Genomic DNA, 12,387 nt, shown 5'->3' with positions numbered 1-12,387 from the left:
CCACTTCTGTGCGAAGTAACTGTTCGTGAGAGGGGTCCCTGAAGAGGGATGGGGAAGGGGAAAGGGTAGGAGGGTAGGATATGAACGGGATGGAGTAACCGGTCCGAACTATTTCGAGGACCCAATGGTCCTGTGTAATCCGCTGCCAGGCATGTTGGAAATACTGGAGGCGGTGGCCAAATGGACAAGTAAGTGGTGGAATCAAGGGGTGGTCGTGCAGACCCTCGACCAAAGCTTCAAAACTGTTGTTTATTGCCTGGTGGACGGAAGGTGGTGGCTTGATTTTGATTTTGTCTGCATTTGGGAGGTCTAGTACGATTCCTAGTTGCGTCACATGGTCTGGATTGAGGGCGATAGTACTGATGTGTGAGTGGTCTTTGGTATGGTTGGTATCGTTGTCTCCTGGGAATTGATGGGTGAATGCCCAGGGTGCGCAGTGTCACTCTCGAATCTTTCATGGTGTGGAGGAGTTCGTCAGTTTTTTTCGAAAAGAGTTTGTCCTTATCAAAGGGGAGGTCCTCCACTTTGGTCTGGAGTTCTTTAGGAATGCCTGACGCAGAGAGCCATGAGAATCTGCGCATAACCACAGCAGTTGCAGTGGTACGGGCTGCTGTGTCTGCCGTGTCTAAGGATGCTTGTAGGGCTGTTCTGGAGATCAGTTGTCCCTCAGACAGGATTGATTTGAAGTCTGCTCTTCTGTCCTCTGGGATGTATGAGGCAAATTCGAGAAGCTTATTATAATTGTCAAAATCATAGCTGGCGAGGAGAGCAGAATAGTTTGCAATCCTGAACTGTAGTGTAGAGGATGTATAAACCTTGCGGCCCAGGACATCAAGGCGTCTAAGGTCCTTGTCTTGTGGGGTTGGTCAATATTGTGACTGTTTAGTTCGCTGTGTAACTGCATCAATGACCAGAGAGTTCGGTGGTGGATGAGAAAATAGGAAGCCTGCGTCCTTTGCAGGAACGTAATATTTACGTTCGATCTTCTTACAAGTTGGTACTAGAGAAGCTGGGGTTTGCCAGAGGGTGTCAGCTGGCTCCATGAGTGCTTCATTTATAGGGAGCGCGATTTTCGAGGGCGCAGACGGTTGAAGAATTTTGAGGAGTTTGTGCTGCTTCTCCTGAACCTCTTCTAAGGGGTTGTCCTGACTGATTGCAACTCTCCTGAAAAGTTCTTGAAATTGTTTGCAGTCGTCCACGGATTATGGAGGTGGAGGGAGGATGGCTTCATCTGAGGCTAATGGAGAGTTAGGGTTAGGCGAGTCAGGATATGGTGCATAGCTCCCAGATTCTGGAGGGGGCTCAGGCACCCTGGAAGTGGATGGATCAGGAGATTGAGGCACCGAAGGAAGCTGATGGGTCGGAGGATTCTGCCATGGGTACCACTGAGGCCAAGGCATAGAGTATGAGAACCCAGGCATCGCCCATGGGAGGGCAACATAGGGAAACTGAGGCTGCTGGGCTTGAGCTGTGACCTGAGGTGGTAAAGGTGCTTGTGGAGGAGGAGCAGGAGGGGAGAACTCCGCTTGCTGTTGTAGCTCAAGGTCACCGTCGGTGAAAGCCAGTTCAGGTGGAGAAAGTGGCAAGTCAAGAAAGGAGCCCTCTGTGTCTAGGAGCGGAGAGTGAGGCTCAGGTGGCACTAGAAGGTCACTTTGAGTGAGAAGCTGTTGTTCTTGCTCCCTAGGCTGATCTAAGCTTGCTCTCTGCCCTAAGTCTTTAGTAGGAGAGAGTGGTAGAGAGTGTCCTGCTGTGTTGAGCCTGGACGTGCCCTGCAGGGGGTCTGCTGCTGGTGCGCAGGCAGAAGAGTGGCTGGGTGCGGACCCTCTTCGCGGTGCTGAGGCTGATCGCGCTGTCAGCACCGCAACTATTTTCATCGTTGAAGCAGAGCGCGCCGGCTGCACCGCAGCCGCTTTTAGCGCTGAAATTGACCAGGCTGTCAGTGCCACGGCCGTTCTGGGTGTCGGAGCTGAACGCGCTGCCGGCACCACGGCCGGTGCTGGTGCTGAGGAGGAACGTGGTGCCTGTGCCGTAGCCTTCCTCGGTGCCGAAGAGGAGTGAGGTGTCAGCGCCGCAGTTGTTTGCGGCGCTGAGGGGACCGAGTCAGTAGGTGCCTTCCCCGCGCGGGAGGTCTGGTCCCTGCCTCTAAGTTCTGTCAGAGTGGTTCCTGAGGCATTAGGAGAGGCTGAAACAGCTGCCTTTCGGCTGTCAGCACAGGGGGTAGGGATCTCGCCGAAGACCCCCTACCCTTGTTAGATTCTCGTCCGTGAGACTGTTGAGCTTCTTGCCTCCGCTCCAGGGAGGGTGAAGCAAAGCTCCCCACCGGTTCCGATCTGGCTGGGGAGCGTGGGAGCAGGTTCTACCTTTCCCGTCTCCGACGGTGGCTGCAGGGATTTCTCCATCATGATGATCTTGAGGCGCAGATCCCTGTCAGGGAGAGCTCTTGACTTGAGGCTCGCACAATGGAGGCACTTCGCGGGGATGTGGGTGTCCCCGAGGCACTTCACACAGTGAGAGTGGCCATCTGAGCATGGCATAGATTCCTGACAGGAGATACATCTTTTGAAGCCTGAAGGTCCTGGCATTATGAGTTAGAGAAGAGAGTCTCAATGGGAGACAAGCCTGAGGGGTTTTTTTTGTTTTGTTTTGTTTTTTAAACAAAATAGCCTATGTAACTATACTAAAGGAAGGGAAACAACTGGGAAGTAATTAATAATTATTTCTATGTTCTTTGTTACTGTTTCCTATAGAGATCAGGGAAGAGAAGGTAGCACTGCCCCGAGTCCTGTCTTCAGCTGAGGACAATTGAGAAGGAACTGAGGAGGGTGTGGGGCGCACGCACTCAGGAAGATTCCAACTAGATGGGAGATACCATCTGGGTGCGTGTGCCCCAACCAGGCACTGTTACTGAAAATCTCCTATCAATGGCGCCGGGACGCGCCGTCACCTAGAGTGGAGCACCCACAGGGACAGCACTCGAAGAAGAAGCACAGCTTATGTAAGAGGCACTGAGCACCTGACTGTGAAAGATACTAATTCATGGCAGCCTACACAAGCGGCGGCCCAAGTTTGACAAACACTGGGCAAGAGCAATGGCACGTCCTGGTGCTACACAATAAAAGCATAGGTTATTGTGCCCTTGCCACTCCTTTTCTTCCAGGGTCAAGCATCAGTGGCCCAAATTAACCTGCATTGGTTCATGGTGTGGCCCTGGGGGTTTTGGTGTAGAGTGTGGGTGAAACAGTGGCAGGATGCCCCTCCTCTCCTCCTTTCACTCACACAGACAGTTGTCAGTGCAGAAGAGAAGTTAGTGAAAGCATCCAAGTGGGTCAGGGTCTCAAGTGAGGGATAGCTCATCCCTTACTTCCTCACTGAGTCCACATCAAAAATGATGCAGTTAGGCTGCCTCATTCCATTCAATGTCATCCATGAGTCGACAGAACTGGGCAGTGTATGAGGCAGCTGGACATTGTCCTTGCTGGACCCTTCGTAATGTGGCTTCCACTGAACAGGCACAATGAGGGTCATAAAAAAATTGTGGAAAATGCTTTCAGGAAGACGGTCCAGTCCACTAACACTGGGCTGTCCTAGTCCAGCCTGGAGGAGGCCCAGTCCAGCTCTCCTTCAGCTAGCAAACTGCTCACTAGTTCCACCATGGACCCTGGTCGGTGGGATACATTTGAGGGCAGAGCAGGAAAAGGAGATTGGTTCAGGAACCCCCTGAACTTCTGGTGGTTCTCATCAAAACATTCAGATTGTGAGGGTACTATGAGGCCCAGTTCAGAGGACAGTGGCCCAACTCAATCCTGGAGCATGGAATTCTCTTCCTGGGACCGTGGTAGCTGCAAGCTTAGTATCTGGTTTTCTGTTAGGAGTTGCAACATTTGGGACCTCAGCACATGACTGTTGGTTTGGAGTTGTGCAATCCACTCCTACAGATCTGGTGTCCCATTGGGTCCAGTGGGTGATAGCGACACTTCTTTTCCATATCCTGTTAAGATGTGCCCGAGGAGGGGTTCAGAATTGGAGCTGCACAAACTGTAAGGGACTGGAGAGTGGGCAGTCTGGCCTAGCAGTCACAGCTGGATTGGGGTCCACACATCAGGGACAGCAGTCTTTGAGCAGGGGTCTGAGGAATTGTTAGACACTGATTAAATAAGAAAGAGTCAGGGTCATAATCAAGCTGGGGTCAGAGACTGGAGATAAGAGATAGTACCAGGCTGGAATCAGGGTCAGAGTCATTCGAAAGGTAGAGACTGGAGATCAGGCAAGAGTCAGGCTAGGATTGGAGATCAAAGCTCAGGACACGAGGTGAGGTCTGGAGTCACAGCAGACTCAAAGTCTGTTGTTGGCCAGGAAACTTCTTGGGGCATCCTCCAGGGTTAAATAGGATGGTTGGCCTCAGGGTACTGTCACTCTGAGTTCCTGAGGAAGTATTTCTTCCTGTGGAAAATATCAGCTGGTCCAGGCTCTGAAGATTCAGGTTTTAGTTCCCACGTCCATACGTAGATGTTGCCATTGACCTTAATGTCACTTATTTAAATGGAGAGAAAGGAAATTGGTGGAAGAGACAGACTGATTGTCTGTTGGAGGAGAGAAGTGGATTAGACAACTCTGGTAAAACATCTCTTCTTCCATGATAGGTGCTGCTGCCCCACCTACAATACCTTGGGAAGACTAGGAACCCCATAAACTCCTAAATCAGGCACCAGCTTTTCCTGTTGTGTCTTTAGATTCCCTTGCCTCATATGTCCTCACCATATCAGCCAAGGACAGGGATCTCTACACTCTATTTTTACCAGAGGAGTGAAGCTATGTTGTCCCATGCTTTCCCCTTATTTTAACCCCCAACTTCAGGATGCATCCTAACCAACACAGGACTTGGATGGATGAGCCCAGTCCTGTGCCACTGAAATCAATGGGGGTTTTAACATTGATTGGAACAGAGCAAAACTGAGACCTACAAGAACTACATAAAGAAGCTTCTCTTAGCAGTTTTCTTCTCCTTTGGGGCGGGGAACTGAGAGACTGCACTAAAGGATATATGTGTGTGGAAATCAGAAACAATTCAATTTTCCCCCTTTTCTTGAAATTTCAAAGTATGAAATAATTCAGCCAACTCTTAAAAGAAGAATAAAAAGGCAGTTGTGTATTCTGGATAGGAGGGTGGCACCAGCAATTTTTCAGAGAATAAAGTAAGTTAGTTGTTTGTGTGTGTGTATATTTTATATACAATAGTTAATCAAAAGGAAATATTGGGGTCACTATTGGGGAAAGATGATTTCTAGGCCCAAAGAAACAGCAAAACACAACATATGTTCAGCTAAGTACATACTAGAGATGTGAGGAAGGGAGGTGGTTCCATGTTTGGTTATTGAATAATAGCCTGTCAGTATATGGAATATATTACGCTCTCCAAGTTTCCTCTGATTAATTGTGTCTTAAACTAGAGTTTAAGAAACCAGAACCTCCAGCTATGGGCAAGTTGGGATTTGCATCTTCACTACAATTTCACAAAAATCCAAAGAGGAAAAAAGCTTCTTGTCCAGCTTCAATTATGTTTCTGTAAATGTGCCACTCTTCAGCAGCAAATAGATTTTCATGATAGCCCCATGGACTCAAAAATAGGTACATTCCCAGTTATTGTTCATTTTGCCTTGAAATTCTGCACAGCTCTAGTCATAATATATTAATTTACCCTATTCATTCTCCAAACGCACTTGCTTTTAGAGCTGATGTGCCAAGTATTTCTTTTCCTCTTACAGCAGAATGACAAGCTGTGTAAAGTGAGCCTGCATGAACCCCAATTTGCGGATTTTCTGGTGGGTGTAAAATGATAATAGTGCTGTTTCATTAGGGTTTTGTCTTTCAATTTTCTGTTAGATTTACTCACAGCCACTTAGATTGCATTTGAATCACTTTATTATCCCTTGCAGCAGAACAAGAATTGCTATTGACCATAGATTCATAGATTCCAGGGCTGGAAGGGACCTCGAGAGGTCATCAAGTCCAGTCCCCTACCCTCATGGCAGGACCAAATACTGTCTAGACCATCCCTGACAGACATTTATCTAACCAACTCTTAAATATCTCCAGACATGAAGATTCCACAACCTCCCTAGGCAGTTTATTCCAGTGTTTAACCACCCTGACATTAGGAACTTTTTCCTAATGTCCAACCTAAACCTCCCTTGCTGCAGTTTAAGCCCATTGCTTCTTTCTATCCTTAGAGGCTAAGGTGAACAAGTTTTCTCCCTCCTCCTGATGACACCCTTTTAGATACCTGAAAACTGCTATAATTTCCCCTCTCAGTCTTCTCTTTTCCAAACTAAACAAACCCAATTCTTTCAGCCTTCCTTTACAGGTCATGTTCTCAAGACCTTTAATCATTCTTGTTGCTCTTCTCTGGACCCTCTCCAATTCCTCCACATCTTTCTTGAAATGCGGTACTCAGAACTGGACACAATGCTCCAGCTGAGGCCTAACCAGCACAGAGTAGAACAGAAGAATGACTTCTTGTGTCTTGCTCACAACACACCTGTTAATGCATCCCAGAATCATGTTTGCTTTTTTGCAACAGCATCACACTGTTGACTCATATTTACCCTGTGGTCCACTATAACCCCTAGATTCCTTTCTGCCGTACTCCTTCCTAGACAGTCTCTTCCCATTCTGTATGTGTGAAACTGATTGTTCCTTCCTAAGTGGAGCACTTTGCATTTGTCTTTGTTAAACTTCATCCGGTTTACCTCAGACCATTTCTCCAATTTGTCTAGATCATTTTGAATTATGACCCTATCCTCCAAAGCAGTTGCAATCCCTCCCAGTTTGGTATCATCTGCAAACTTAATAAGCACACTTTCTATGCCAATATCTAAGTCGTTGATGAAGATATTGAACAGAGCCTGTCCCAAAATAGACCCTGCGGAACCCAACTTGTTATACCTTTCCAGCAGGATTGGGAACCATTAATAACTACTCTCTGAGTATGGTTATCCAACCAGTTATGCACCCACCTTATAGTAGCCCCATCTAAGTTGTGTTTGCCAAGTTTATTGATAAGAATATCATGAGAGACCATATCAAATGCCTACTATAGTCTAGGTATACCACATCCACTGCTTCTCCCTTATCTACAAGGCTCGTTATCCTATCAAAGAAAACTATCAGATTGGTTTGACATGATTTGTTCTTTACAAATCCTTGCTGGCTATTCCCTATCACCTTACTACCTTCCAAGTATTTGCAGGTGATTTCCTTAATTACTTGCTCCATTATCTTCCCTGGCACAGAAGTTAAACTAACTAGTCTGTAATTTCCTGGGTTGTTTTTATTTCCCTTTTTATAGATGGGGACTTGTAGCAGGGTGGTTACCCGCTCTTGCCCTGAGAGGTTTAAAAAGCAGCCTGGGAGGGCTTGAAAGCTGCAGTTCTAAAAGCTGGGCTGACTGGGGAAGCGTTCGCAACTGGGACACACCCTAATCAGGCCACAGATGGCCTGTATAAAAAGGCCAGGGAAGCCAGGAGCAAACAGTCTCCCTCTCCCTCTCCCTCGAGAAAGGCCTGGCTGCAGGATGCTAGACACAGGGTACCTGAGTGGTGCAGGGGAGCTCCTGCCTGGAAAGCCCCAGGCTGTGGCCTAGCATAAGGCCAAGAGATACTGGGCATTGCAGGGGGTAGCCCAAGGGGTAGGCAAAGGCAGCAGGTCCAAACCCCTTTGCCTCTGATGAGTGGCTGATACTGCAGTCTGCCCCAGTGAATAGGGGCTAGATGGAGACTGAGCAGTGGCCGATAGTGGGTTGGGGGTTCCCCAGGGAGGAGAGACCCAGACTGGTGAGGTACTGTCAGGGGGCAGCATCCCAGTTAAAAGGGCACTGGGGTCCAGGGAGGGACATGGGGCCAAGAGGACAGGCGAATCACTGGCCTGCAGAGAGCACTCCTGGTTGGAAAAAGAGCTAATTCCCAGAAGGCACCAGCAGGAGGTGCCGTAGGGGTGAGTCCACTTGTCTGCAGCACTATATTTGCCCTTTTCCAGTCTTCTGGAATCGCTCCTGTCTACCATGATTTTCCTAAGATAATAGCTAGAGGCTCAGATACCTCCTCTATTAGCTCCTTGAGTATTCTAGGATGCATTTCATTAGGCCCTAGTGACTTGCAGGCATCTAACTTTTCTAAATGACTTTTAACTTGTTTTTTTTTTTTATCCTCTAAACCTACCCCCTTCCTATTAGCATTCACTGTTAGGCATTCCTTCAGACTTCTTGGTGAAGTCTGAAACAAAGAAGTCATTAAGCATCTCTGCCATTTCCAAGTTTCCTGTTATAGTATAGAATCCAATTATTTTTTTAAAAAAATATTGTCCAGGACCACAACCAAAAATAAGCTTAAAGGAGGAATTAGACGTGGGAGGATTTTCATGGAGAATGCAGTCAATGGTTTTGGTAGCTAGAAGTATGATGTTAGAGGTTCTTATCACTGGAAAAGAATGCAGTGGAGAATATGGCAAATGAAAGAGGGTGTGTTGGGGGTCATGTTAGTCATTTTTGTTACTAAGGGGCATGGAACATTATTTCAGCTGTTGGGAGGTGGGCACAGACTGCTTGTTGCTAGGACCAAGCCTGATACTTTGCTATCTGGGAAAGTGTTAGTTTAGGGATGCCCATCCCTTCCTCCCCTAACTACTAACTTTACTTCCAGCCAATTTCTAGTTGCCCCACAGCTTCCAGACATCCCACACCTATCATCAGCCCCATGATGCTTCTGAGTTTAGCCTTATTTTGGTGCTTTGCAACTGAACTGATATGTGCTTTAATGCCCATCCAGAAACTTTTAATTCCAGAGAGAGTGTGTGAGAGACAGAGATGGGCAGTTTTTCAGATATCTCTCAGAATATAGCAACTCAGCAGCAACGATGAGGCACTATGCTGCAACTCACTCAGAAGCAGCTTGGTCTCGAATTAATCTTTAAGACAGAGGATCACATTGGGGCAGAAGGGGAACATAGTGGAACAATAACAGGTTGTGGAACAGCTGGTCCTCAATCCATAACAAAAAGGACTATTTTTACAAGATTTCTTCCCTCTTTTCACTAACTTCCAGATGAGAAATTATCTTCTCATTGTAGAACAAATACCAAGTTCCTGAGGGTGTGAAGCTGGTAATTTTATAACAAACCTACAGGACTAAACCCCGCCCACTGTTTTGTGGCTGTACAGAGAGAAAACAGCACATGAAGAGACTTCCCCCACATTTCTCCCATACAACTGAAAGGCCTTGTTTCAACTCAGTACTCTAGAAGGTGCATCTGTCAGTGTACCATCATCCTCAGGGGCTGGCCTGCCAGCTAAAGGGCAAGAACAAGCTCCTTCCCCCAGTAGTGCATATTCTGTCCTCTACCACATGCTAAATAACTTTGATCTCTTCCAAAGGAATAGCTGTGTGCTTTTCTCTGCATGGTATGGCTGACTGCCCTCAGCCATTCTGTCCTGTGGTGCCAGAACACTTGACACTGATGTGCAACCAGCACTGCACTGTTTTACAGACAACCTTTATGTAGCACTGCCAGTAAGGAGGTGATTTTACCTACAGTAATTCAGTTCCAAGTTCACTGACTTGCTGATGTAGCCCATCATACCAACACAGAGCATTATATGTGATTTTTGTCATAAAATTTTGCAATGCAGTTTGTTACAGGAAGCAATAACCTCCTCCTAATGCAATTATGTCCAAGCCCCAGTTTGTATAAACCCTCTTTCAGAAGGGTCTTAAGTTTGGCTGTAATTATTAACTTAGGTCTGGAAATTTGGCACAAGGTTTCTTAATTCACTTTAGGTATGTATTATACCATATTAAAGAAATAAAGTTTTGTGGTATTTAAACTGGATGGACATACAAATTAGAAGTTGATTTCATCAACCCCATACGGAAGATTTCTATAAAATTGAGTGGGTTCTGCAGATACTTAATAATCTGTATTCTATAGAAATTTTGTTACAGAATTTAAGTGATCCTTTTTATAGTTTTTATGATTGTACCAGAGTACTATGCTTCTATATTAAATTATATATGCTAATTCAAAGCACCTATGGAAAGTTTATATATTTCTACAAAGTATTCTTTGTAGAATTATTTTCCATACAGGATGTAACATACTTTTAGATCCAAGTGTCAGTATAATTCAAAAATATTTAGATATTTAATATAAAATAATATAATCTAAAATATTAAGTATTTAATAAATACAACATTTACAATGGTCTGTATCTTCTTTTAGAAGCTGAATCTTTCTCATTCACCGTTACTATGAAAGCCACAGAGGAAAACAGTTACATTTAGGAGAATGCACTCTTGATTTGAAACTGATCTCCATCAGGGGCAAGAAGGTGCACACAAACTTTGCTGGTAGAAACCATAAATGTGCATGGAAAAAGAGAAATAATTAAATCTAATGAAAGGGGTGACTGCTAAATGAAGAGAGAAGGTATTTTATGCCAAAAAGAGGCTAATACATATTTATTAAACCAATAATGTATATCTATTCTAAATACATTTTATTATCTAATTGAGTGATACTTAACCTGTAGCTCTAAGGTCATTCTCAGTTCTTTAGAGCACCACACATAGCTCTTGTGAAGTCAGTAGGTTTGATCATAGCAATCTGATGTCTTATCACAGGAGAACTCTCATCACTGTATGGCAAGGAAGAAGAGAGGGGAATCTTGAATTTACAGGCCTGTTCCCCCAGGCATCCAAAGAGAAAGGGAGAGGGCAAGAACCTTCCCCTCTGTGACCAGTAAGTAAGAAAGAGGTAAGAAGAAACACACATTCCCCACTGAGTCAAAGTCAAGGTGCAAACTTCACCATTATAGAAGTGGCTGACCTGCAGTGTTTGAGCCTGTATCTATACTGTCCCAAAGTCAGGTTTAACTCAATCTTGGATTTCAGTCCAGCTATCAGGAAAACTTGGATGTGAATCCAGACTCATGATTTTTCAAAGTTCAGAGATGCTCAGATCTGGAGTCCTGGTGTGGGCAATTTTCTAATTACAGCCATGTCAAGAAATCATGCCATAATGATCATGTAGCTCTCTGCAGCTCCATTCAATAACAATATAATTTTTAGCATTACAAAGTAGAGTATGGTACAACTGAACTATACTAATATGAATATGATTTTTTCCGCAAATAAAATTTCCTCTATTACCTACTTAGTTTCTATTATAAGAAAAATGATGGTCCAGTAATTAGGCACTAGCTTGAGACTTGGGAGATCCATGTTCAACTCCTGGCTCCACCACAGACTTCCTGTGGGACTCTGGGCAAGTTGTTTAGCCTCTCTGTGCCTCAGTTCCCCATCTGTAAAGTGAGTGAGGATAGTAGCACTGCACTACCTCACCGGGGCTGGTTGAAGAGAAATACATGAGAGATTATAAGGTGCTCAGATACTATGAGGCCACACAAGTATCTAAGATAAATAATCCATTTTTATTTCTAAAAGGTCAATATATCATTGTATGGTTTGTACCTAAAACATTTAACTCTCTCATGGTGTATTTATGTAGCACCACAGTATCACATCGGAGCAACACTGTCACCTCTCTGCCCACACCTTCAAAGCTGGCAATATGCCTGGAATCTCTGAATGTACAGGATGTGATTCACCATCAGTGTGTACCTTGTGCAATCATTTACATCTGTATAAAGCAGGTGCAAAGTGCTATTGTTCTGATTTGGTAGTACATTACTCTTGCTTTTCACAGGATTCAGGGTGATGGGCAGTCAAGCCTACAGTCATGTTGTGGCAGCACCATGAAGCTTGTTGCTTGTGGACTTTGCTACTGCTTTTGCTTTTAATCCTTCTTTGTTCAAGTGAATAACAAATGATGTATACATCAGACTAGGCAAGCAAATGTCCTCTCATTTCTTTCCTGACATGGAAATAGTGGACTCTGGCAGTCCAAACTTTTCTGCTCTGCTTAGAAGTCAGGGCAGTATTATGCTACATAAAGTATCACCATAGGATACTCCTATGACAATTACATTATCTCATTGCTCTATACCAGAGTGTAACATTGCACTCTTATTAAACATGTAACAGTCCTCTTTATTGCTGTTCTTATAAGAGAAAATTAGTCCAATTTGCTTCTGTGTAAAACCTGCAAGAAGTAATACCACTGAGGTCTAGGGTGTCATGTTAATACATGTGAGAGGAGAGCCAAGCCCAATACTTTTTAATACATATATGTACATTACTACACTCTTCTAACTCAAACACGTTGCTCATTTTATTTTAGAATTTGCTGGATTGTTTCCCTCTCTGAGCTCAGGAACGGCTGGCATGGAAGTGGAAAGAGCAGTGTCTTATAGCAAATATTCTCCAGGAAACAGAACAT

The sequence above is a fragment of the Gopherus evgoodei genome, chromosome 2 (genome assembly GCF_007399415.2).
Source record: "Gopherus evgoodei ecotype Sinaloan lineage chromosome 2, rGopEvg1_v1.p, whole genome shotgun sequence".
In the NCBI taxonomy this organism is placed as follows: domain Eukaryota; kingdom Metazoa; phylum Chordata; order Testudines; family Testudinidae; genus Gopherus; species Gopherus evgoodei.
The sequence above is the reverse complement of the archived record's forward strand: the minus strand, read 5'-3'. Positions refer to the sequence as shown.